Source organism: Phaethon aethereus (assembly GCF_964289735.1).
Source record: "Phaethon aethereus genome assembly, chromosome: 3".
Lineage (NCBI taxonomy): Eukaryota > Metazoa > Chordata > Aves > Phaethontiformes > Phaethontidae > Phaethon > Phaethon aethereus.
Window position 1 is genome coordinate 127,417,565 of NC_138576.1, and position 27,279 is coordinate 127,444,843.

A 27,279-nucleotide genomic window follows, 5' to 3' on the forward strand; every position below is an offset into this window, starting at 1 on the left:
TTTAAACTTGAAACGTATCATGGATGTAACCAGCCTCTACTGTCAATCTCTGGTGTGTTAAGACAGAATTCCAGACTAAAAAGCCTTTCACACATGGAAGAAAAAACACAAATGAGAAGTGAGTTAAACTCTTATGCAACCCTACAGGTGCATTTTAAAACATTAGAATAGCCATAAACTTGCAAAGATGGCAAAATGACTTGTGTTTACTGCATTGTAAAGATCTGTCTTGTTGCTGACCCATATGGGACAGCTTCTGAAAGGCTGTTTTTCTATGTAGCATTTCAGAGTTGTGCAGAGGTGTTGCTGCATTGACTGTGTGTACAGCCTCTGATACCCGGCTTTTCACTAGCAGAGAGCCCTTGCAAGCCAAGCTGAAGTTCACGCAGTCTTAGGGCATTACTAGAAACCCCTCAGTCTCAGTGCTTCAAGGTGGACACAAAATTGGCATTCAAAATTTGCTGCCACATCTGTGTGCATTGCAGTCTATGAGAAACCCTGAAATTTAAGTTGTGTAAATTCTTCCACCTTCTTTGAGTACTGTGCATGTCAACTATACTAGCTGCTGTGCAGCTGGATCTCTGTTTCATCTTTCATCCTTTGCTAATGAAAATGATCCAGGTGCCTAAACATACTGCCTTAAGGTGTCTGAAGCATCTGCAAGGAATGACATGCAGTACAACACTTGGTCTATGGGTGACCTACTAGCGGCAACTTGCAGCAGACCAGACCTCCTAGGGGGTCCAAAATGACCCCAGATGTTGTGTTGGGGATCAGAATCCTGTGTGGTATGTTGATTATGTGGAAGTTTTTGTGCCACCCAGAGGGACCTGGACAATGGTGAGAAGCGGGCCCATGTGAACCTCATGAGGTTCAACAAGGCCAAGTGCAGAGTCCTGCACCTGGATCGGGGCAACCCCCAGTATCAGTACAGGCTGGGGCTGAAGGGATGGAGAGCAGCCCTGCCGAGAAGGACTTAGGGGTACTGATGAGTGAAAAGTTGGACATGATCCAGCAATGTGCGCTCGCAGCCCAGAAGGCCAACTGTATCCTGGGCTGCATCCAAAGCAGCATGGCCAGCAGGTCAAGGGAGGGGATTCTGCCCCTCTACTCTGCTCTGGTGAGACCCCTGCAGTGCTGCATCCTGCTCTGGAGTCCACAGCACAGGCAAGACATGGACCTGTTGGAGCGGGTCCAGTGGAGGCCACAAAAATGCTTAGAGGGCTGGAACAGCTCTGCTGTGAGGACAGGCTGAGAGTTGTGGTTGTTCAGCCTGGAGAAGAGAAGGCACTGGGGAGACCTTATTGCAGCCTTCCAGTACTTAAAGGGGGCTTATAAGAAAGATGGGGACAGACTTTGTAGCTGGGCCTGTAGCGATAGGACAAGGAGTAATGGTTTTAAACCAAGAGAGAGTAAATTTAGACTAGATACAAGGAAGAAATTTTTCACAATCAGGGTGGTGAAGGCACAGGTTGCCCAGAGAGGTGGTAGATGCCCCATCCCTGGAATCATTCAAGGTCAGGTTGGACGGGGCTCTGAGCAACCCGATCTGGTTGAAGATGTCCCTGTTCATGGCAGGGGGGTTGACTAGATGGCCTTTAAAGGTCCCTTCCAACCCAAACTATTCTATGATTCTAAGTTTATCTTGAATATGTCCCAGCAACTTGAATCTGTGCTCAAAATTCGATACTGTATTGAAGTAGACTTATGTGAGTTAACTGTGTAAGTTAATGTTATGTGTGTTTAGGATTTAAAAATACAGAATCCCAGTAACTATTAATACGCTACTGTAAGAACTTGTATTTCAGGCTGAATGCTCCAAATCACAGTAAAACTGTGAGCAGAAAAGTAGTTTTGCACATATTTGTTAGGATGGCATTGGAGAAAGATGATACACTGCATCCAGTAGGCATTTGTCCCTGATGGAAGCTTACAGTTTGAAAAAAAGAAATTAAGAAATTATTTAAACAAAAACAAAATAATTTGGGGTGAGGAGTAGTCCAGCGAAAGATGTTGTCTAAATCTTTTTTTTGTGATGGTAACAGTTAAAAAGTAAAAAAGCTAACTGTAGCTCTGCAAAACCAGAATTTGGTCTTTGGCATACTGCTTTCAGAAAAGAGTAACAGGACAAATTATGGCCCCTTTAATGTTTCTAAAAATAGCACATATGAAAAATAGCACAAAATATTTTTTAAATAACACTTTGGAATTTTTATCATAAAAAACCCAACTGTGGAGGAAAAATCTGAATGTCTACATTGTTTTCTACTCAGGACAGTATTTTCTTTAATAAGCTCCTTATTGTTTGACAGTGCTGGGAAGGAAGATGATCGGGCAATACGGGGTTTCTTGTTAACGTGAACCACTTACAGCTGTTTGTGTCTCATGATGCTGTTATTTGTAGAGGCAAGATCCAAATCCTGCACGTGCCCAGGTCTTTGGGTAGGATGGAGGCTCAGAGGATGAAAGAACTGGTCTGTACATTCGTGTTTCACCCTTTCCTTTGTTTACTGAAGACTAATGAGACCTCTAGTTTTAGTTCATAAGGGATCTTTCCTTCTAACACATATGTTTAAGACATATTCGTCACTACAATACTGGGAATGGTTAAATGTATGGCAAAAGAGACTCTTCTCATAGATGTTTTCAGCCATCTGCCATATTCTTAGTGCATAGAAGGTTTAATATTTCAGCAAGTTTATTTCCTTCAGTTGTTAATGTAAGGCAGCACTACTGTTACATGTTTTAGGACTTAGTTTTGGATTCAGGACATCTATTAGCTTAATGAACATACCTTTAAATTGGCTGTGTTGTGTATAAAGTAGGTCATTACAACAGTTGTGTTGTCCTTTATAACAGGTTTCTAGCTGGGCTATTCCTGCACACAATAGACATCCAGGAGGATTTTGTGTTGCAGTTACCTATTGTGCTAACTCAGATTTTTACTCCTAAAATCCTTTGCACATCCATGTTACATTTCTGCATGACAGCACTGTTTATCCCTTTTGTACGGACTCTGTTATACACAGGTTTGACTAAACACCTTTGATAGTGGAAAGCTGTAATAATAGTCATCATTTTGGTGGCATTGAGTCACTTCTCCCCATCAGCACTGATTTTAAATCTTGCTCTGCTGCTGCAGCAAGAGAACGATGCTAACCTCTTATAATAAAGACTATACTTTCCCCCCTTTTTCCGTCTGCATGCAAGTTGAGCAAATGGTTTATTTAAAAAATACTATATTCAGTTCTTACTTGTTCAAAATATTTGGAGGTTTGAAGTAAAAAATGACTGATTATTCAAAACAGGAAACAGCAAGAAAAGAAACTGTCTTGGAAGTCCTTAAAAATTCAACAATTGACTTTTCTTTTGGTGTGCACCAGCCATTCCAAGTCTCCTCTAAAGAACCTTGCCAAAATCTTACAATCTGTCCAAATCACAGAAAGCATACTGGAAAAAAATCCTTCCTGTTTTGATTTTGAACTGACAAACTTTTCTGGAAAATGCTAAAACTTGAACGCGCAAAATATAGCCTCCATGTGCTCAGTAGTAATGCAACACCCTCATTTAAAGCAGATTGTCCTACTTCAGAGGCTCCAATAGCTAAATGCAGGAATCTGAGCTGAGAGAGGGGGAAAATACTGGCAAAGATAATAGTAATGAAAGAAGTCTTTCCAATCCTTAAAACTGTATTGAAGGAAAAATATTTCCCAATAATAGAAACAGTTTTACATAAGCTACACCTGATGTAATTTTGGAAATATAATAAGCAGAAGTCCAGACCGCCCCCCCCCGCCCCCCAGCAATCAGCCAACTGATCTCACTCAACAACCTAAAATACAAATTAAACCTATTTGTTGTCACAGCTCAGAAACAACTCAGTTTATATGACTGAGTTAATATATGATTCCATTACAGTTTTGGTGCCCTGAAAGATGGCACATAGGGGCTTTGTTTGACCTTTATTTTAATGTGTGAGTAGTTTTGAAGTGCCTTTAAGAGATGATCACTAGTAATTGTCTTAAGGATGCCACCCACCCTTCTAATAAGGATGTTCAGCGAGACCTGACCTTAAGGTCTGATTTGATTTTTAAAAAGGTGTTGCCAGATAAGCAAAGCATGCGAGTTATCTGCTTTACACAAACCAAAAAAACCCATAAAAAAAGCCCCCCCAAAAAAGAAGAGGAAGAAAAATTGATTCAGATCTCATAATATCAAATGTATTACTAGAAAACAGAGTATGTCATTTTGGAAGCATCTTCCACGGTTACAAATGTTCTAAATGATATTGAGGATAGACCAAACATCTAGTTAATATTATACCCATCATTGTACAATTAACGTTTTCCTGATATTATTAGTATAACTCTTAGGTTTATTTTTTTCTGTTTCTGTTATTCATATTAAATTATGTTCTCACTTCGCTGTCTTTAGTAGCTAACTTTGTACTCTGAAAACAGTTTGTTATGCCAGCAGACCAAAGCTGATGGATCCGCATGCAGGACAGGCTCCGTAGCATTTCTGTCAATTATATTATATTAGGGCTTTCCATTAATTTTGTCTTACAACTTCATGAAACACTAGAAAGCAGATCCATCTTTCCCCTGATGTAATTGTATTGATTTCAGTGGTGCTATTACCAAGGGAAACAGCAATAAATGACAGGAGATTCTGGCCCCAGAGTTTTGCCAGCCTGAACTTTGTTCCAGAAGAGCTGCCGAACGTGATTGTTATTAAGTTGTTTGCTTATTTATAGACCTTTTCTTCCTGTGATCACAGTATTCTGTGTCTTTCATACCTGCGACCATCCTGTTTTGTGTAATCTTGTTTGAAGTTAGTTTTCAGTAATTCAGCATTTGGTTCTAGAATGGCAATCTAATTTTGTCAGAAAATCTTTGTTACCTTGCACAAGCCATTTATATTCCAAGGTTTTCTCTTATTAGACTATCTCAGATGTGATACGCTGCCTTCTTTCATATAGTCCTGTTATGAACACTCTCTACATTTAGACTGCTTTCTCATACAAGTTATTTGGATCCCAAGAAGAAATTTGTTATGAGGAAGAGGAGCTGTACTGGCATCTCATTGTTCAGTTTTGCCTATGATTTACACTATTTTAAATATAAATAGCAGAATTCTCTATTATCAATAACTAGTTTATTTGTTTTAGAATAACTGCATAATTATGAATGAGGTGCTCTGCTAATGTAAATTTTTTTAATGTTTACTGTTGTATTAGTTGAGTTGGTGGTCAAGTATGATTTCTGCTCTGGTTTTTCTGGTATAATATCAATGTCTCCAGCTGCAACTACTAGTCTACAGATACATTTACTAGTATTGTAAATGGCATCTACGGTTGGCTTGCAGTATCTGCTTAGTCAAAAAATACAATAACAGATATGTTATATTGGAAAAAGTGATCTGCAAGTGTGCAGGCAGACTGATTAGTGATTAGAATAAGAAGGAATAATGATTATTTTTATGGGCTTATAGGCCTAGGCACTTTATAAATACAGAAACTAGACATCTCCTCTAAAGACTGTAGGCTGCTGCCCTCTTGTTTTGACTTTGTAGTCATTCTAGGCAGGTAGAATCAGTCCAGCATTCCTGTGCTCTCTCCATCTGCAGACATGTTAGTGGATGGGATCTGTAGTAACCCAGGTGTTTGGTGCACCAGTGTCAAACCCTCTTTTTTTTTTGTATCTGTTTTTTTGTTCCTCCATTGCTCTGCAGTGAAATAAGTGACCTTTGTAGCACTGAGAAATCTCCTTGTATTGAAGTGTATGGAAAACACACATTGTAAAATACACATATACAGAATTGCTAGTGAAATTACGCTCATTGGTTTGCTGCCTCTATAAACTTCTGTTCATTTAAAATACAAGAAACCCTTTGAATATTGAGAACAGTTAGAGGTGTGTTGAGGGACTCTGAGAAGGTGTCAGCACTCAGTAATTGGAAGGTATGGGCAGGTTCCTGTTTTCTTTTTTTTTTTTTTGTCCAGACTGCTATAAATTGAGTTATTAAGACACAAACAAACACACACACACCCCCCCCCCAAATGGTCAAGTAGATTTCAGGGAATACTGGCATGGAAAAATGGTGCCAGTATCTAGCATTTAATTCTGAAACACAGCCTTCGCAGTGCAAAGGAAAAAAGATAAAACTAACAAAAAACCCTGCAACCACCTAATAAAAGTGAAGATGGAAAAAAATTGCTTGCAAGTAGAGTCAAGACACCAGGCAAGAGGCAGAAACACAAATAGACAAAATGCTACAAATTCCATACAACACCTGAGATGAGATTACAGTGTCAGGACAATGGAATCATACACTGAAAATGGTGTTTAAACTGCATTCTAGAAACATTATTACTATGCTGTAATGATATTTAAGAGGAAAGCTTTTATTTTATTCTTGCATGTGTCCTAAGAGTGACATGAATGTATGTATCAAAAAAAGACTATATCTAAAAATTTGCTTTAAAAAAGATTACAATGGCACATATATTTTTTAAAAAAGAATCACTGGTTCCTATTTTTTGAAAAATTGATTATTTAGTGTATGATAAAGGCTAATATGATTTTTGATTTTTTCTAGCCCAGCTAGATACTGAAGAATTCATATAAATAGTGGAGGTGGATGGCCTGTGGATATCGTACACAAATAAGCTTTCTTAAAATATCTCTTTGCTGCCATCAGTGATGCCTACTTAGAATAAACTGACCTCCAGGCTTCTAACACTGCAACTGAAATGGATTTTTTTATTATTTATTTATTTACTTTAAAGGAAGAAAACAAATTTCAGTCTTGAGATCATTGTTATTACATGCGGAATGTTTGCTGCATGAAATATATTCACAGATGGTCCCTAAGCATAAGCAGCACACACTGTGTATACAAGATAAGTCATTATTTAGTTTCTCTGGGTTTTCACATTTAACCTGTTGGGGAGGGCGGAAGATGCCAGGAAAAAAAAAATCTCTCAAGGTTCAGGTGCTACAGCCCAAAAGATCCTTTGTGCAGCTGCAAACTCTAGTGCTGCTGTCTGACTCCTCAGCTCCCAAGGCTTTGGAAAGAAATGTAGCTGGTTTAATAAAAGCTTTGTGGCAAATTTACAGTTATGCATGATTTTAGAATTTCTTTTATTAGAAAGTTCACTTTATCTTGCCCAAGCCAGTGAGATATCTGACAGAGGTCGGAGACTTCATGCAGCTCACGACTCTAGAGATTGATGGATAGGAAGGCATGATTCTGCTCATCGTCTTCCCAGCAGCTGTAATTTTATGCCAATCAGATACCCTTAAATAATTACACCAATTTCTTGGAGGTAGGTATGAAGTACTCTTCAGAATCTGTCCCAATCAGGCATAGGTGGTTACAGTGAAATGCAGAACAAATTAGTCTTTTGTAAGCAATAGTAAATGGCTGCATTTTGGCTGGAGTCTCTGTGTTTTGGGGGTACCTTTCACACATGCACATAACTTTGTGAATGCTAAAAAATTGACAGAAGTTCACAAAGCAATCAAAAAGAGTGGTGGGAGCTGTTAGGCACAGACATCATGTTCGCCTCAGGAAATTCCTGAGCAGCAAATTCCTGGAGTCTGGGAGAAGATGTTGGGGAAATAGCCCCATATGTCTGCTTTGTTCTCATGCTCTTTCCAAAGTTAACTCTAGTTAGCAGCTGGCTATTTGAGACTTGTGTTGGGTATACAAGCACCATATCTGGGAGGACTCAACGCATCTGCATGTGCTATCCTTTTTTATTCTTTACTTAAACTATAGCCACAACCATAGCTGGTCCCTTCCTCCCCATAGGCATTAGTCTTCTATTCAGTCTGCGTCACAGGAGGTAATGGATGCAGTGATGGAGAACAGAGCTTTTACACAAAAGACACTGACTCATAGTCTTATCTCTGGGCTTTCTTTTCAGGTTTCTTTTGGATTCTGTGAAGTTTATTAGCTATTAATTTCTATTTTACATAATTTTATTTCTTCTTATAGCTGCTTAAAGGTATAAAGGTGGGAATATTTTTCATTTAGTGCATTAAACTCAAGTTCTACATAGCTACTCCAAAGGAGAAATTGAACAAGGTTGTATTACTAAGCAAGAAATCAAATTTAGATAGACATAAATCTAGAGGGGAAAAAATTAACCAGCAAACCTAAATGGATTTGCTCTTTATGTGAGTTTACTGGGAATCAAATGTGTAACCCTTTATGTGAGTTCTGTGAGAGAACGAGGGGATCAGTTCCCAAAACCTTATACTGGCACCTGTGGGTGAGACTCTGCTCTAGATCAGTAACAATGAATGGAATAGTTGTGTAACAACTATCACCCAGACCTACAGATAAAATGGAGCTAGTCCTTAATAAGAGCTTTTCAAAAATAGGAAAAAAAAAAAAGCCATTTGTTTTTAAAACATGTTTTTCTTCATTCTGCACCTTCTGATTTCAGAGAGGAGTGGAAGCAGGAATGCTGAAAATACAGTAGAAGATACTAACTTTATACCTAGGAAATATATTTTAGATTGCATTAAAAGTCCTCCTCTTTCTGTTTTTTCAGCCCAGATTTGCAGGCATCCAAAAGTTTCCAGCTCTGTAGGTAAATACCCATATTTGTGAGGACTACTTGTTTTTTTCCTGGTTAGCATTGACTGCTGGGCTTTCTCCATCACTATATATCTAGTGATATGGATCAACAAATTTTTGTTACAGCTTTATTCTGTTTTTAAAAAGGTTTATATTTTGCAACTCTCACAGAGTTCAGTCTTCCTCTCTTCGGTTCTGCTCCAGGAAACCACTAAAGCACATGCTTAATTGACTACATTCAGCTGTATTCATCTCCTGCTTAAATGTGAAGAATACACGTTGCAGGGTCAGAGCCTTGAAGAGTCTGTGAGGCAGCTGGGTGAGCAAGGGCTACAGCAAGTGAAAAGGTGTAACACAGGATCTTCGATTTTGGATTTGAAAGCTGACGGTGCTGGAATTTATATTCATTAAAATGTGCTCATGTATGTCAATATCATATAATACTGGGGTAAGAAGAAGTGGAGATGGATGGTTTGATTTGCTCTAATTAGAGAGTGTAAGGTTAACATCTGGCTTTGGGGTAGATAGGATGCATGGGGGTGAAAACAAAGCATCTCGTCTTGCTGAATGCTCATGAAACAACATGGTCTAGCAGGATTTATATGGATGCTAGAGGAAGCTTTAACCAAAAAGGCTATTCCTGCTCTGATGTGTTATACTAATGTTCTTTTCCTTTGTCGTTCTTGATTATTTGAGTATGTGGCTCTCAGAACAATGACATTTTTCCGAAGAAAATCAAAATAAAATTACAATTTACTGTGGCAAAATGGGAGGCACCAAATCTCTGAAAGATGTAGGCACTTGCATTTCCAAAGCCAACACAGGAATGAAATGTTTGCTAGCTTTGTTATTGTATAGAAAACAAAACTTAATATTGAATTCTGATCATTCTGTGCAATGCTTAGAATGTTCCAAATTATGTTAAGTCAAATAAAATTGCTCTTTGCTAACATTTTTTCTTACTTTCTTGCACATTGGATTGCTCTATTGTGCATTCAGGCTGAGGGAAGGTAACCTCCTTTTTATAGACTAAGTGCACTCTGCTGTTTCAGTTTGCATGATGTAAATCAATATATGTGTTCAGAACCTTTGAGCTAAGGGCATGACTTTCTTTCCAACGTATCTTTTGCGATACGGAGTCAGAAAATTCCTTTTCCCTTCACATTTATCGCATATGTTCTTCTGCAGAGTGGTCGTTCTTTTCCACGTTCCCAGAGGAATTTGGGTCATTGTTTACTTGTGGCTTCATTAAAGAATGTCCAGTAGCTAACAATTTCCATCATCAACCTTTGAATATCAGGCACACTATTATAATACTCTTTGAAAGCACTGCATGTAGTATAGAAATCTGAGACACGCAAGAGCAGCTCTAGTCAAGTTACAAAAAGAGCACTACCATCGCTGCCTGAACAGAAGGAACGTGTGGGGAGATTGAGGGCATTGCCATGACAATTCCGACCGACAAATCTTTGTTCTTACTGCGTTCTGACATAGACTTTCTTGTTCCAACATGAAGCGCAAATGATGATTATGAGAAGCCGTGCTTGTCATGGAGAATACATGGCCAAACACCACTTCTTCTGTTTGTTGGAGCTACAAAATACGTGGTCAATGGAGTCCAATTTGAATGAAATCTTATGGGTACACAGAGGTTGGTGTGAAGTAAGGAATGCTCTACTTTGACCTCTGTAGCCTCTCTACAGAGAGCTTAATAGAGAAATGTTTTAAATTACAGTATGTTCCAATTATTGTACATTTATGGGACGGTGTGAGCTCCCTCTACGGGCTAATTTAACGTCTGCAAATTCCAATAATTCTTTTTTGTAACAAAGCCTCTGTGTAGCCTAGTGGATAAGGTGCCTGCCTAAGGTTTCTAAGGTTGTGCTCTTTTGAGCGTGTGCAAGATGGCTGCCACAAAAGTGTTTGAAGCTGCCGCGTTTGAAGCTGCCGCGTGTGTTTGAAGCTGCCGCATTTGAAGCTGCCAGGTTTGAAGCTGCCGCGTGTGTTTGAAGCCGGCACGTTTGATGTTGCTGAGTACGTTTGTAAATTTGAGGCAGACTTTAATATTGTTAGACGGTAGGGGAGTCCTTTTCAACCTTTTTTCATTTTTCACTTGAACTTTTAAAAAGTTTTATTTTAACTTTTTTTTTAAACTATTTTAACTACTTATGTCAGCTGAGGAATGCTGTGATTCACAGCCATTATTGTAAGGAGGCTGTTATGTATTTTTAGTGCTGCTGGGACCATAGGAATTTTTGAGTGACTTTGACTGCAGACAACAATGTGGAGAACAAACCTGACTGTGAAAAGTGCTGTTGGGGCTGCAGAAAAGTATGGAATAATTTTGACCAAGGCCAATCATGTCTGCTTTTAGAAGAAATACGAGTATGCCCAATGTTGAATTTGTGAGTTGCTGGGACTGGGAGGAAAAAAAATTGCTGGAAGGAGAAGTCAGAGTTTTGTAGAGATTTGACAGTATGTTCAGTTTGCCAGGAGCTGAGAATTTAAAAGAAAATAATCTGGTGGGACTGTTAGAAGAGCCATCAATGATACTGGGAGTGAAGAATTTAAGCTGTTTGGACAGTAGGGGAAAAGAACAAATGGTGCCATTTTTTGGAAAGCTATGTACTACCAAAAATGTTAGGAAGCAGATGCCTAATGTATTTGTTGAGAGGTGTAAGGCGTAGCTTGTTTCTTCTGGTGGAGAAATGTTCTGTAACGTTATATTTTTTAGGAATACAATTTTAAAAAACTAAAAACTGCCCAGGAGTTGATATGGGACTGGAAAGTCATTAGCTGTTGGGTGGGAGAGGGAGGGTTTTTTAAATTATCTGAACACTGTTTTTTGCGTGAACAAGCAGTATCTTACTATACATGTGAAAGTGAATATTTGTTGAAAGTTGGAGGTTCATACAATTTAACTAACTGGATGTTCTCCAAATGTAACCAGTTAGCTATCGATGAATCACAGGTGGATGACTTCTACTACTTTTATCATTCAACTGTGATTTGGGAGCAAATGTTTTGTAGTTCTGGGTCTCTGGAGGTCTCCTCGCTGTCATTCTCATCCAGACCTGGAGCATCCATTACTGATGAGGTTTGTTCGCTGTCTTGGAGACCCTCTGGAAATTCCATTGGCTTTGGTAATCCTTTAAGCATTAGAAGGTAGAACTGGTAGCTGCTATATTAACAAGTGTGCTTTTTTACTGTATCCATCCATCATTTATCAGATTGAATTCTTGGCACAAGGTTGGGATCTGTGAGTCTATAGCTCAGTTAATCTGTAACAAGATGTTGAGATCACAGATTATTTTGTTTATTGTATTGAATCTCCCTCAGATTGAATCATCACCTTTTAATTTTTCTAGACCTGACTCCTCTGTTCTGATGATTCTCTGTTCAGATGTGCTTTGTTTTATCATCTGAGCTGCTAGCACTAACCAGTGTTCTGTATGGAATTACACAAGTGATGAAATGATGAGAAAATTGTGTGGTACATTACAAAGAGTTGGGTAACTGTTCATGACTTGGCTTCCCTGTGAAGGTTTGTACTTAGGGATTTTTAATTTCTGTACAGTAACAGGCGCCGAATGGATCTGGTTGACACTGTTTGTGATAAATTACTAGTATTGTACTTTTTTTTTCTTCAGGCATTTCTCTTTCCTATTTTAGAATATTTGTTATGTTCTTTTGACTTACACTGTTGTTCTTGCTTTCTTTAGTTTATCAACAACCTCATGAAATTAACTTTAGTGTTTTCTTTGCTGTTTACACAGACTTTTCATTACCTTGAAACATTTTTTTCAGCTCAACCAAAGTAGTCTCTGGTGCCCTATCTGGTAAAATTCCAGAGGAACTCGACTGGATTGCCAGTCCTAGAGCCTGGCCCCACTTACTGGCTTTTACATGGGTTTGGAGCGATGTCTTGTCCTGACTCTATGCATGAACTTCCTCTCATAATATCAGTCATATATATGGCGCGTTGTGATCTTACTTACTGTATCAGATCTGATGTTTTTCTTGATCTTGAGTAACCGCCTCTCTTTCATTTTTGAGTATCATCAGCCTTAACACCGCATGATTTGATGATTTTAAAAATAATTTTGTGTTATATTTCAGTGTGGTTGCTGCCCTATTCCTGTTTGTGTTCGAGGTTTGGTAAATCAGATGGTTGTTTACTTTTTGTATAGTCTTGTTAATAGAAAATTTACTGGCATTTATTCTAAACTTTAAATAACTTTCTTGTAAGTATCTTGGGTTTTTCTTCTGTGGGTTTCTTGCTCCATACTTTCCAGTCTGTAGCATGCACTTTGTTTTACTGTGGTCCTTGTTACTTTTAAGTGGTATGCGCTGTTAACTTGTGTATCAGTGGATCCCAACATCAAGTTCCGATTAATACTCTTGCCCTTAACACAACAAAATTATTCTTGATGGTGATAGTGCTGGAACATCTGAGTAGCTTCTTTACCCAAGAGCTTGCTACTGGTTTAAATTAGTCAGAAAGTTATCCAAAGCAAGAGAATTGCATAAGCTCTAGATAGAATGGCTTGACTTTTCTAAAACAAAGGTGTGAAAATTTTAGGCAAGTCCTCAAATATTTATTAAAATTAACAACATAAACCCTGGTAATTTACATCTCCCCTGTTTCTGAAAACTGTTATATTTTTTTTTTATCCCTTTGCTGATTTATATATGATTAGCTTTTGAGGCATCTAAAGCTGTTTGAAACAGGAATGTTTAGGTTTCCTTTTAATTTGTGATCTTGAAACATGCTTCTGTTAAATGAAGTTGGTGATACTGTGCTGGTTTATAAACCAACACTGATAGTTAGTCTTACAAATCTCATTCTGTATTAAAATTTTACAATTTTTAGGCATTTTGTTGAAAATATTTATTGAAATAGTTATATAAAAACTCACTATTCGCTATGTATGTTTTCAAGCTATTAGAAATAGTCTGTCTATTCACTGTACTTCCTCCATTTTCCTCATAGACTTTTAGCAACTTGTGATGTTACTAGTATATAGTTGTAATTTACTTAATTATAAATAATTACAGTCTGTTCTCAGTCACATATGAAAGATTACCAACAAGTAAGAATATAAGAAGGGTTTAGCTTTATTGTTTCTTCTACTCTATTGTATGGTTAATGCACAAATAAGGAATGGTGATGTGGTGTTTTCTTTTCATGTATTCTGCCTTACTTTTAGCTGAATTGGTATTTTGCATCTCTTGATCAAATAGTTTTTTTTCAATAAAATTGTCATTGGGCAGTAGTTTCATGGCTGTAGCCAAAAATTATTTACCTTACTGTTTCTCAAATTCTTGGCTTCCTTTTGTTTTGGAACTTCTGTGGTTGAACAAACATCATGTTCCCAGTTAGATGGGCTTCCACATAGTTAAGCACTGTCCAGCTCCATTTCAAGCTGTGATGCCTAAAATTTAAATGGAAAATCCATGTTTAGATGGAGTGGCCTGATTTTAAAAATTAATCTCAAGTGAACTTTGAGATGCTAAAAAATTGGTGGATGATTGGTACCTCTAAGTGACACCACACGTGTAAAATTTTGAATACAACTCTTTGAGCTGCACTTTAGGCACCTTAATTTGAAAACATTAACCTTTGTCTCTTTCTAAATAAGCACAGACTATGTTTGGCATTGCACATTCCTTTTCCCCAAAGAGCTTATAACCAGTGTAAAACAGTCAAAGGGTAGCTAGGATATAGTATGACATCTGAGAAATGGAGTTAATGGGATATTTATTTTTCTTCTAGTTGATTAGCTATGGAAATTCATACAAGGCTTATGTCCGTCTATACCTCTTTCTTAATTGGTGACTGTAAAGTTTGGATCTCTGAAAAGGGAAATTGAAAGTTTTTTGTTTAGCCACAGAGCAAATAGATGTAGTTGCAAAACAAGATTTCTCGATGCATGGCTTATCTATTAGTATGACTGACCTACTGTGTGGCAAGTTTTTGGCTTACTTAGCCTCAGTAACATACCTAAAAAGTTGCAAGGTAGTGGGTTTTGGATTATTGCTAACATAAAGGCAATCTGTTACAACAGTAGCCACTTTTTTTTGCACAACGAACATACTCTGGGCTTGGACTGGTGACACAGTGATGATCTATTTGCTATCCCATGGCTGATCCATCCATTTTCACTCACTTGATTTGAACCAAACTAGGGGATCATTTATTTCCTTCCCTTGCCAGAGAACACAGAAGTGCCATTGCTGTTGACATGGTAAGAGACATCAATGAACAGAATTGATCTAATAATGTGAAAACTCTCGAGGTCTCTTTTGGATTCTTGGTATTCTTTGTTTGGCTACTTCTGCCTCAGAAAGATATATTTTTCTTATGCACACCTGTATGTGTTTGGTAACAAGTTATTTATATTCAAACAAAACATTTTCTACTGTGTGGTCATTATTTTTTTTTAATATTTCATTATGCCCAGCTGTGTAATTCCATCCAAGAGAGAAAACAGGGCCACATGATTTTTAAGAGTGGACAAATACACTTGAAAATCAACTTGCAGACTTAGATTTGTGTCACACAAATAGTGGAAAAGGTTTGCTTTATGAAAAGTGCAGGAAAAACAAGGAGGTGTTAATTAGTTAATTTATTTGCAATAAATAACTCCACCTGCTCTTTTGTTATATGGTAAGGACAGAACTGAAATGAGTAGTGCAGATGATGGCTAAAGAGGAATCTTTTGTCAGCTTAAATCCTTAACTCGAGTTCTGTGGAATTCCCCTTTCTCTCTAAACTGTTGGCTAAGCAGCAGCTTTTTTTTTTTTTTTTGCATCATGCACAGGTGTGTTTTTGCTCTGCCACCTGAAATTCCAGCAAGAGAAAGCAGCCAAGAAGAAATATACTGGAAGTGTGGACTTGTAGATTTACCTTTCCGCACTTTTGCTAATCTTAAAGTCTATTTCAGTATACAAAACTAAAGAAGCTGGCATGTGTGGAATCACACAGCATGCTAGGGTGGAAGGCGATCCATAAAGGAGCGGCCAGGGTTTTGTTTTCCATGGATTGCAGGGTTTTCCTACCACAGCAAGTTAAAGCAGACATCTAGCAAGAAGTGTTTTCCATCTGAATTTCCAGAACTAAGATATCTGCATTTTGCTTGTGAGCTTTTCTGTACTTGCCAGGCATTTATCTCTGAGAACGGGTAGTATCTTTAAAATCTGTATTTTGCAGCTGCAAAAGGATGGGTTCTGTGATTGTCAAGTGTTGGTATCTTCCACCAAGTACCCTGATTCACATATGAATGCAATGGAACGAAACTATACATAAAATTCCTTCCATTGTGGCAGGACTTAAGTAGGTTTAATCCCTTAATTGCGCATGGGAAAGCAAGAATAGGTGTTGTTGTTTATGGTCTGTGAACAGACAGGGGAGTGAGATTGGTACTGGCAACACTTTTCCCCCATGAATAATAAAGTTCTGCACATGAAGGGAAATCAGAGCATTAATATAGAACCTTTTCTGCAAGTTTCAGGACTACATTATGCATCCATATCTTGGGCCCAATAAAATGAATGAATCCTTTTAGTTTTCCTACTGTTATGGCTTTATAACAGGTGAAGTCTTTTATTTTTTTCCACTGCAATTTAATCTAATTTTAATATTCCCCAGATAATAGTGAAATAACCAATTCTGTCCAATTCTGCCTTAGATAAAAGCATCAGCATGTTTGGAACATAAACCTTATTTTACCTTTTGTTGAGCTGCCCAATTTAGTAAGAGCAATTCAGTGCTACATCTTAAATGTAGTATGACTTAGAACACTAGAATCTGCCTGGAATGTGAAAAAAGGGAATAATTTATATTTAATTGGTCTAAACCTACCTTTCCTAGGTCAATAAGAAGAGGAAAATCAGCAGCATTAATCAAGATAAAATTATCAGCTGATTAATCAGTGTTCTAATTACTGCATAGTTCTTTCCCTTTTCAGTTTTAATTACTAAACTTCATTGTCTTTTCCATATGGCCATCATGCATTCACGGTACACTTTTTCTCCTGGTGAGATCATTAATATAAAAAATGTACGTTCAAGACATTACTGAAGATATAAGAAATTGCTACTGCCCACTAAGAAATTACCAAGGAAGCTGCAAATCAGCCATAGGTTATACAGGAAAAGTCTAATAAATCTACTAACACTTAAGAAAATAGATATAGTAGAAATGCAATTATGATTATCAAATCAACCTTTGTCCTAAAGTGAGTTTTACTAGTCTTATTTCATCAAACCTATCTCTTGGTTGGGTCAGAAACCAATCACAATCTGATTTAAATTGGCAAAATACATGGGAGACCTCTTAAATTCATAGGGCTAACATAGACCACACAAATACTCCCTTAGCATATTCTCTTTAGCAGGATTTTCCTTCTTACTAAGGCCTATATCCTCAAAGGTGTTTAGGCACTTCACTACCCATGGAGTAACTGATTTCAGTAGATATTAGAGATCTAAATATCTTCTGAGGATTTAAGCCCAAATGAATAAATCTGCCATGTATTATATTAACAGAAGTATCTTGACTGACTTTGTCTCTATGGCAGTCATAAAGAGGATGAAGAATTGAGCATTGGGTTTTAATGTTGTTTTTGAGTAAGGAAGAAGGTTAAAAAAGTCCACAGTAGAACTGGGTTTCTAATGAAATCTTAAGATCTCATAACCCTGTCGGCCTGTAATCTATCTCACAGATGCCTCACTGTAAATGTTGGGAGCTTAAATAAGCGACGAACAGGGTGTCTTCATGCACACAGGCTAGGATTTATGGAAGAATAAAGCATATCCAGGATACACTGGTTTCTAAGTCAGCACCTAACTGGAGTGAAGTGAGGAACACGTCACTTCCCCAGTAAGAGCTGGTGCTTCACCAGTGAGAGCATCCAGTTCTGTACACTTGGGAGATACACAATGTGGTCTTGCATCATTTTAATTTTTTGATTAATACGTAAAAAGGTTTCCACTGCCTGTGATTTCTCTACCCCTTATCACTAAGTCAGGGAGGGCACGCAAAACTTCCTTTATGCAGTGAGCCCCGTGCATGAATTGGTATTGAGTTTTTGAGCTTTGTGTGGCTGGCCCAAACACAACTGGCCCAAACACAACTCCTGTTGTGCAGGAGTGGTAGAGGCTGCCCAAACACCCTCTTGCCTGCGTCGTTAGCTCCCGATAGCAACATCTCAAAGATCTGCTTTTCTCGAAAACATGGTGACTTGGGTCTAATTGCCCCCCTATTTCCTAAATATTTGTGGTATTCTTGATCAGAATGTGTGAAGTGAGCACACGTACAACGTAATTACAGAGTTTCTCAGTTGCATAACTCATTGCGACTAGACAAAATGAATTGCCCCTGAGAAATATAGGGGAGAGGGCTGCGTGCACGGGAAGAGCTGCTCCCGTGGCTTGCTGCTGTGTGCACCATTAGCGGGGCTGCCGCATAGGATGGGCATACAGCCCGGTCCAGCGTAACAACCTTCGCTTCTGCCCGCGCAGCAGGTTCTGTATCTGGTCCACAAGGTGTCTGGACCTAGGAGTGTCACATCCTTCAAAATGCTCCACTCTCCCTTTCTTTGCATGGTGGATTTCCACCACCCAGCTTCCAACAATGTCTTCTAATTTTTAAAATATTTCTATGTGCTTGTCTGTTTCATTTAAAAATCAGTTTTTCCTGAGAAGAAGTAGTCATACCAGTTATTTAGTTAACTGATTAGTAATTGAAGGCCTACTTTGGAAATCGTGCTAGTTTCCTATGAATATTCATAAAAAATAATTAACTTGGCTTCTGATTTAGAACCCAACAACAGTTCACTTCAATTTGATTTTTTTTTTTTTTTTTTTTGAGAGATGAGTTAATTATATGCCGAGGTCTAGTTGCTGGGGTTTCTTTCCTGAGTGGTGATTGACTAACTGCTGCCGGCGACTATAATCCTGGTTTGGGGGGCTTTTTTTGTGTGTTTTGCCTTGGATTTGGGTTGGGGTTTTTTGTGTGCCCGTGTTTGTGGCTTTCACAATGTTGCTCTGCAGCTGGAGGGTGGCACAGTGCCATCCCCATCCGAGGAACTGGGCTGCCCTCATGCAAAGTCCCTTCCCCATTGCACGGGTGGACCCGCTCCATCTTATTTTCTTCCCCAATAGCAGGAGCACGCTTGGAAATGAGGATTGCTTCGATCCAGCGCGGAGCAGATCCCCGCGGGACTTACGTGAAAAGTTGCGCTGTAGTGAAATACCTGCTGCCCCAAAGTAACTCATCCGCTGGCTTTTGCAAGAGGACCAAGGTGGCTTGCTCGACTTACCAAAGCCTGGGTGGGGCAGCTGGCCCTGCTTTGCCTCCTGTAGGTAAACAGAGCGGGGTGGCAAAGCCAATTTTAGACTTTCTCCCACCCGCTCGCCTAACAAAAAGAGCAGAGGGTCCGACTGCCCCGCCGGAGCCGCCCCGCAGCCCTGCCGCACGCCCAGCCGGCAGAGCAAGGCTGCCATCTAGTGCCGCCCGCGCCCTCCCCGCTCGCCTCTTTAGTCCTCTCGCTCTTTCTTTCTCTCCTCTCTTTTTTTTTTTTCCCCCCTCTTTTTTTTCTGAAAGGTTTTTATCCCGTCAAGGAAAAACCGGCTCTTGGAAAACAACCAACTCAGTTGGAACTCGGAGATAATAATCAGTTTCTCTGGGCTTGTGAAATTGGCTCATTAAGCGTGCTTTTTAACAGAAAATATTGGAAGCGATTAAGTCTGCTTTACTGAGTGGGCATGAAATGGCTAACCTTTGGCCACCCACAGCTCCTAGGTGCCTGGCGTCGTTTTATGCATGCAGCGTAATGTCTTTACTTGAAGTGCTGTTTATTCATCACCTGCTTATTTATCTCTTTGCATTTGGCAGGCACATCGATCAATGTTAAACTGTCACACAAGGTTATTTTTCTTTTACATAACAGTAGAGGCCTAAGGTAGTGGCATATTAAAAGTAATAACTTTCTAACTTGTAGCTCAAGATGACAGCACCATTTGTACCTGAATATATTACAGCCAGAAAGTTAAAAAAAAAATTTTTTTTAAATTAAAGAAGTTAAAAAAAACAGATGATGTCTGTTAAGAATTAATGTTCTTCCAAGGTCAAAGGCTGGAAGACAACATTCCCTGTGTTACTACAATTGTGTGCCTCTGTGTGTCATGAAAGTCTCTAGTGAATGGCTCTCCACCACAAAACAAATTCTCCTCTGACCTGTTGGAACTATCTTCAGGCCTTAGCGTCCTTGATAAACCCTCAGGGACACTACATATGCTGTTGGACACCCAACCTGATTTATCCCATGTCAATCTGGCAGTTTTGCTTAGAAATGAGTTGATCCATCTTAATGTTTGGATATAGCTGTAGATGCTCGTGTCCACATCCTTTTCACACGCAGTGCTGCTGTGATTGTGCAGCAGTCACCTGAAGTCAGGCCACGCACATGGAGAACTTGTGGCTCAGGCTGAATAAACAGGGAGTGGTATAGCTATCAACAACCGTGTGCAGCCATCTGAAAAACAGCAAAAAAGTCAATGTAGAAGTCAGTCTTTTCATTCTAGTTTCTCTCACCCCCACACCCCCCTTTTCTTTTTTTGGTTCTAGTATTCTGTTGCTTTCAAACACTGCCCAGCTTTGATAGACTTCCTGTCTTGGCACAGGGCCAGGCAAGCTTTCTCTGTACAAACAGGTTTTCTTTTTATTTTCAGTCCAGCCTAAAAATGCCTACAGATAGAAGAATGTCAGATCTTTTTAGTGTTGAATTTCAAAGCCGTCTTTAGAATTCTTTCCTTCCCTTGATCTCATCTTTGGATTGCAGCTTGGACTCACTCTCTGTTTCTAAATATAAGCCGTGGACAGTGGCTTTCTAATAAAATGCTTTGATAGTCTTGTGTACATGGGAATTAAGCATCGGGCAGTGGTGGACATTGTGTCAGCAGCACCGTTCATGCTGACATGAAGCACTACTTCTCTCCCACCACTGTATATATTGTCGGCCAAAGTACCCTTACTAGAAAGTGTGAATGAAGAAATGGAAATGCTTAAGAAAGCAAGGCCATGAAATGCACTTGCACTTCATGCAGATGTCATTTTGCTTTCGGGATTTAACAGAATTTGTCATTGAGGCTAGTCTATCTTTGGATCTGTTAATTCATGTATTCATTCCTGCTCTTGGGCAGACAGTTCTATTTTATCTCATGAAGTGCAAACCTGGATGGGAGGGAGGGGGGAAGCTTGTCCATTAAAAAAAGCAGCACCTCCACATGTCTATGCTCTTTGGATCAATATTTGCATCAAAGTGGTTTAAATGTATGTGGCTCTAGGGCTGTCCATTCTTTCAAGCTGACCTGCAGCATTGATTAGGGCTAGTATAAGGAAGGGAAAATAGCAAATCTGGTAAGATAAAATTAAAAAAAGTGAGGAATGTCACTGTGACTCCTAAGAAGCGCTTAAAGTGCTCAGACCATTAGTATGAACTCAGCAATCCTCTTGGTTAGAGACTGCCCCTCTTCGCGACCCACATATGGCAGTTGTGGTTCATTTGATCATATTTCTGAGCGTAACAAAGAATATTTCAGATTTTATCTGAACAGAAGTAAAACCTTGTTTGGGACATGAGTTATCTCAGTTCTGGATAAAATATTCACACTGATTTTTTTAATTGCTGCTTCACTTCCTGCTTGTATATCCTAATTCATGGAAGACACAGAGAAAGTTTACGATGTGGATAAAAATTAACTTCTACATGTTTTCTTCCTGCATCAAGACTGCAAGCCCTTCCCTGAATTCCTCTGGACATTATACATGCAGGCAGTGCAAGGCAATTTACACCCATAAGAGATTCTTATCTGAAGAGGAGCACAATTAAAGCAAAGCTGCAGGATTGACCCTCGAATTTTCCTGATTACAAGCTTTTGCTAACATTCCAGATGAAGGAAACGTTTGGTTTCCTTCCCTGTTTTGCTCCTTCTGTTGTTTTTTCTAAAGTGTCTTACCAATTCATTTTGAAGAGATAGATTGAAATCAATGAGAGAGAGGTCACTTGGTGAAATCTTGGCTTTATTTAAATTGACCTTACCGGGTCCAGAATTTCACTTGAAGACTTTGCCTTTCTGTGCCTGCTGGGATTGAATGGTGTCTTGTGGCAAGACCAAGGCTTACCTTTTTTCTTTTTCTTTTTTTTTTAGATATATACTAATTTGTTTACAATTTCTGTTGCAGTGTATAAATTTGAAAACGGAAGTTACACTCTTGGATCTGTGTTTCTTTCTCTTTGGTCTCAAATGGACTTTTGGTATTGAATTCTCTGGATGTAGAATCAGCCTTTAAACTTTGACCTGCATGTGTGATTGTTTAGGCAACAGCTAATTTTGAAGTAGAAAAGATCTAAAATCGGCTTTTTTGAAAGGACTTCAATTTTTGATAAAGAGAAACAGAAAAACAAAATGACAGAACATAGTGTAATACATAAAACTGAGAGAGGAGAAAAAAATGACAGTTAAGAAATGTATCATGTAAACAAAGTCCAGCGTATTGAATGGAATAAAATTGAATAAATAGAATGATCTTTTCTCCATGCTCTGCAACAACTCTGCTGGCAAAGCACTTAGCACCTACTCAGATTAGGCTGCATGAATACAGCAGTATTAAGTTAGCTTCACAAAAGAGGACTTCCAGTATTAAGAGTGATCAAAGGATTTTAGCAAGGGAGGCTTGCCCACAACCATAAAGGTCCCCTAATAAAGTAGAACTGAGCAATTGATTTACTTGACAGAACGTCTGTGAGCAGTTTGCAATTTCCTTGTATTTACTTGTTATTCAGTGTTACTTGGCATTTTTGTGAACGTCTACCTGCAGAATTGATCACGAACAGGGCTCTATAAGGATTCAATAACTGGTATTTTAAATTTGAGCTGGGTTGGTTGCTGCTAATTGGTCATTTCAATCAGAGGGAGAAGTAGAAAATTAGTACATCTAAGACATTTGTCCAAATGTTAAACCACTGTTGGCCCCATAAACCTTGCCTGCGGCAGTTGGCATTTGTTGTCCGTTCCACTTGTCTCACTTCACGTGTCTCACAGACATAATTTAGGGTGTTAGCTGCCAGTAGCCCTGTCCTAAAACTAATATACAGCTACTCATAAAACAGTTCTTTTCTCACCTGGCATTGGTACTGCCTGTGTTTGTTGTCTTACAAAATTTTGTTGTCCCTAAGGATAATGGCTCCTGCAAAACGTCTTGGGATTTCATGGCTGTGAGGGCAAACATGGGCTTGTAGCATGTGCTTTATATATAAGGCAGATGGGCGTACACACTGTAGTTTGGGGGCTAGTGTGGAGAAATTATGGCCCTAGGCCATTTAATCCTCTGAACACTGGACCTGGACTGTTTTGTTCTCAGCCTTTGGAGGCTGGTGGTTCTAGGTGGGTTGCAGATGTGCCTTGGAGTTAAAAAATACTTTTTCTGGTTGCATTATATTATCAGCAGCCTGGAGAGATGCTGGGATTGGGACCTCTGGAAATGCCGAGGTGTTAATAGCCAACCAGTTCTGAGGTATTTTCATCTGAAACCAAACTTCGTCACTGTGAAGCATTTTTAATTCATGTTATTTGGCCACGCACAGCGGGTGTGAGCGTTCCTGTGGAAGAATGCACAGCAAGGAGGCTACAAACATAATAACCTCTATAATTTTATACAGTCTAGTTCACCAAAGTTCTCTTATGAGGCAAAGTACCAGCTTTCCTTAAAGCAGTGTTTTGCTCTTATGAACTTAGCTTTTAAAGGAAGTCTTGCTAATCTTCCCCCATGACCTTCCTATTTTCTTTCCCTTCTCCTCCCCAAATTCTTTCCTCTCTGACAGCCACATGGCAAGTGTAATAGTTTTGCGCACCAGGCAAAAAGTTTGGGATTTGCTACTATAGCTTGTCCTGTGGAGTAAGTTTTAGGGTAAATGCTACTGTATTTGAATGGTCATTATGGGGAGTAAAGAAAACATAAGGGTAGGACTATTGCAATGAATTTATACTTGATTTTTCAAGAGGCTGGGTTTTCAGCTGCCTACCTTGTAACGCCTTTTATAATTAGGTCACTTATGTAAAAATGGATATAAGTTTCTAATGTTAGAGAGGCAAGTTTTGTAACTTTGGCTCCAGTCCATTCCCATGTAAAGGTGAGATTGCTTTGTGCATTACGTTCTTCAGTGCTGTGTTCAAACGAGTCTGTGCATCTTAAGCAACGGGTCTGTCCCACTTACAGTGCTAATTCAGCTCCCTGCGTGTTGTGTGCCAAAGGATCCCAAAGCTCTCATTTACATTTCCTTAAAGTATGGTTAATTTTTAATTAAACACTAACAGAGGAAACATTTTTAGCTTCCTAAGAAATCTTGCCCCTAATTTTGGGGTAAGCATATAATAAACTCAATGCTCAGCAGGAGTAGTGTTTAATATAATAAGAAAAATGAAATTACATTATATTGTTTCATTACAAAGACTATCCAATAGAAGTGTCAGTTTAGAGAGTCTCTATTTCTGTGTCAACATGGTATCTGGAACTGTGGATGGCCAAAGATCACTTTAGTGTACAGAAACCTGGTATCTATCTTGTGCAGCCATCTGAGATTCTGCTGGGCAAATACGGCAAGAGATATCAACTCAAGTTAAAATTGGCTAAAACTTGCTCTCTTGAAATCCATAGCATTATATGGGCCAGGCTTATCTTCAGTTTTACGGTGAAAATAATACTGGAATAAATTACCCAAGGGATGTGAGACATTCTCCACCCCTTTGAGTCCTTCTGTACAGAAGGACTGTACAGAATCTGTACAGAACACCTTTCTGAAAGCGATGCTTTAGCTAAGCCCAGAATTAGGCAGTTTGATACAAGAGTTTTTGTGCAAAATCATTGACTTAAGTAGTAGAAGAGGTTGCACTGGACAGTCAGTGGGTCCTTCTGTCTCTAAAGTTTGTGGCTCCAGGAATCGGAAGATGCAAGGAGTATGCTGCAAGTGGGGGCCTGCATTAGTAAGAATGCAAGGACTTGCCAAATATTTGTATCCCATGGGATACAATACAAGCTAAAGATTGTCAAAGGGTTGATAACCCTTTTTTTTTTTCATACCGACTAAAATGTTGAGAAAGATGAACTTTTCTGACTGTGCGCTATGTTCTGTGCCTCTGCTGGCCCTGCGTATACAAAGGTACGTAACCTCCCTTCTTCTGCCTCTGGAGCCCTGCTGCCCATGCCAAAATCTCCCAAACACAATTTAACCCTTGATCAGCAAGTTGTCTTTTATTCAAAGAAGATGTTAGCAAGCTGGCTGGCATCCAAGAAAGTCAAATCCTGTCAGCAGAATATCCTGCAGCTGTGTGCAGAGCATACCATTACCATTCCTTTTGGAAAGTTTTTATCTATGTAGACCAATTGTCCCTACAACCAGTAATGACCAAATGTGAATTCTACTTTGTGCTGAATGGATGGATGCATGAACAAATGAGAATTATCTAACATAATTTTATGATATAAACAAGAAGGGAAAAACCATCAGCTGTTAGGAAAGAACTATCTTTGGACATGTGCCTGTCCTCCCTCCCTTGCAAAAAAAGTACTGATCTCTTTCTTTTTTTACACAGACTGCCTTTATGTACTTTGAATGCATCTAAATAACTAAGAGATTTTAATATTTTCTTGATGTTGGTAAGGGTTCAGCGCTACAGGCAATTTTTCAGCACCCCCAATTAAATCTAAAGCAGCCTTGTTCTGCACTCTTTGTGGAGCCCTAGACACACTGACTTTTTTCTCATGGGACTCCTTAATCAGCCCTGGAGACGTGGCTAATACCCATTCTAAGACCTTGAAAAGGAGCAGAACAACCCAATACTTCCCAAATTTTAAGACTTTTGAGACTTCAATTTGTCAGCAGGATGGGAAACTCCATATACCTCTTCACTTTTGTGAAAACTGTTTACAAGGCGCGGCATTTCTGTTCTTGCACAGTAGTCAAAAGCATAACTTAAAGGTTAGCTTTTTAATTTTAGTGGATACTTGCTAATGCAGACCAATGTTAGGCAAAAGCAGTCAAGCACATAAGTAATTCAGAGGGTTTTTTTTTTCTCCTATTTAAACAAGGAGGTCAACTGTATGAGGTTTAATAAGGCCAAGTGCTGGGTACTGTACTTGGGTCATAACAACCCCATGCAACACTACAGGCTTGGGGAGGAGTGGCTGGAGAGCTGCCTGGCAGAAAAGGACCTGGTGGTGCTGGTTGACAGCCGGCTGAACATGAGCCGGCAGTGTGCTCAGGTGGCCAAGAAGGCCAACAGCATCCTGGTCTGTATCAGAAATAGTGTGGCCAGCAGGAGTAGGGAAGAGATTGTACTCCTGTACTCGGCACTGGTGAGGCCGCACCTTGAATACAGTGTTCAGTTTTGGGCCCCTCATTACAAGAAGGATGTTGAGGTGCTTGAGCGGGTCTAGAGAAAGGCAACAAAGCTGATGAGAGGTCTGGGGCACAAGTCTGATGAGGAGCAGCTGAGGGAACTGGGGTTGTTTAGTCTGGACAAGAGGAGGCTGAGGGGAGACCTCATCGCTCTCTACAACTATCTGAAAGGGGATTGTGGTGAGGTGGGTGTTGGTCTCTTCTCCCAAGTAACCAGTGATAGGATGAGAGGAAATGGCCTCAAGTTGCACCAGGGGAGGTTTAGATTGGATATTAGGAAAAATTTCTTCACCGAGAGAGTGGTCAAGCATAGGAACAGGCTGCCCAGGGAGGTGGTGGAGTCACCGTCACTGGAGGCGTTCAAAAAACATGAGGGTGTGGTGCTTCGGGATATGGTTTAGGGGGCATGGTGGTGTTGGGTTAATGTTTGGACTTGATGATCTCGAAGGTCCTTTCCAACCGTAATGATTCTGTGATTCTGTAATTCTTGACTGAAGCTGAGAACAGAAAACAGATGAAGAGACATGTCAGATTCTGAACTGTTTAAAGTTCTCTTTTCAGCTCTACTTCCACTAAATTCATACTTCTGTTGGATATTCTTTGTGATACAGAGGTATAAGGCAATTTCCTTTCTCTTTTTGTATTTGTTAAATATAATTTTTGTTGATTGTGTTTCAGTTATGTATTTGCATCGAAAGTAGGGGCAAGAGTACTTAAGAAGCTAAAAATAGTCCATGTAATGATCTCAATAGGGGGGAGATTATCAAATTGAGGAGAAAAAAGTATAGGAAATTAGGATGTCAACTACTGTAAGGCCATGTTAATAGTCACTCCATGTACTCTGGAAAACCAAGTAGCCTAAATTTTCGGAAAAAAACCCCAAAGTGTACCTCAGCAAGGCCTACTTGGCTGTTCTCTTCTAACTCTCTTACAGTTGAATTCAGCCCTTCTTATAACATAGTAAATTTGACTTTAAATCAATTTAGGGAGGAGCATAGAGAAATAATATTTAAAACTGGAATTTTCCAAAGAATTTGTCAGAATTTGGGAACGCTAATTCTTCTGGGAATAGATGCCTATCATCATCTTCACATGCCTAAATTATGCGCCCTTAGGCTATGAATTTCAAATACACCTTAATCTTCCAGCGGTCTGGTATACAAATAAAGATGTTTCTGTAGCAATTCTGATTTCAGGAAAAGAACAAAATGCTAACTGAATATGA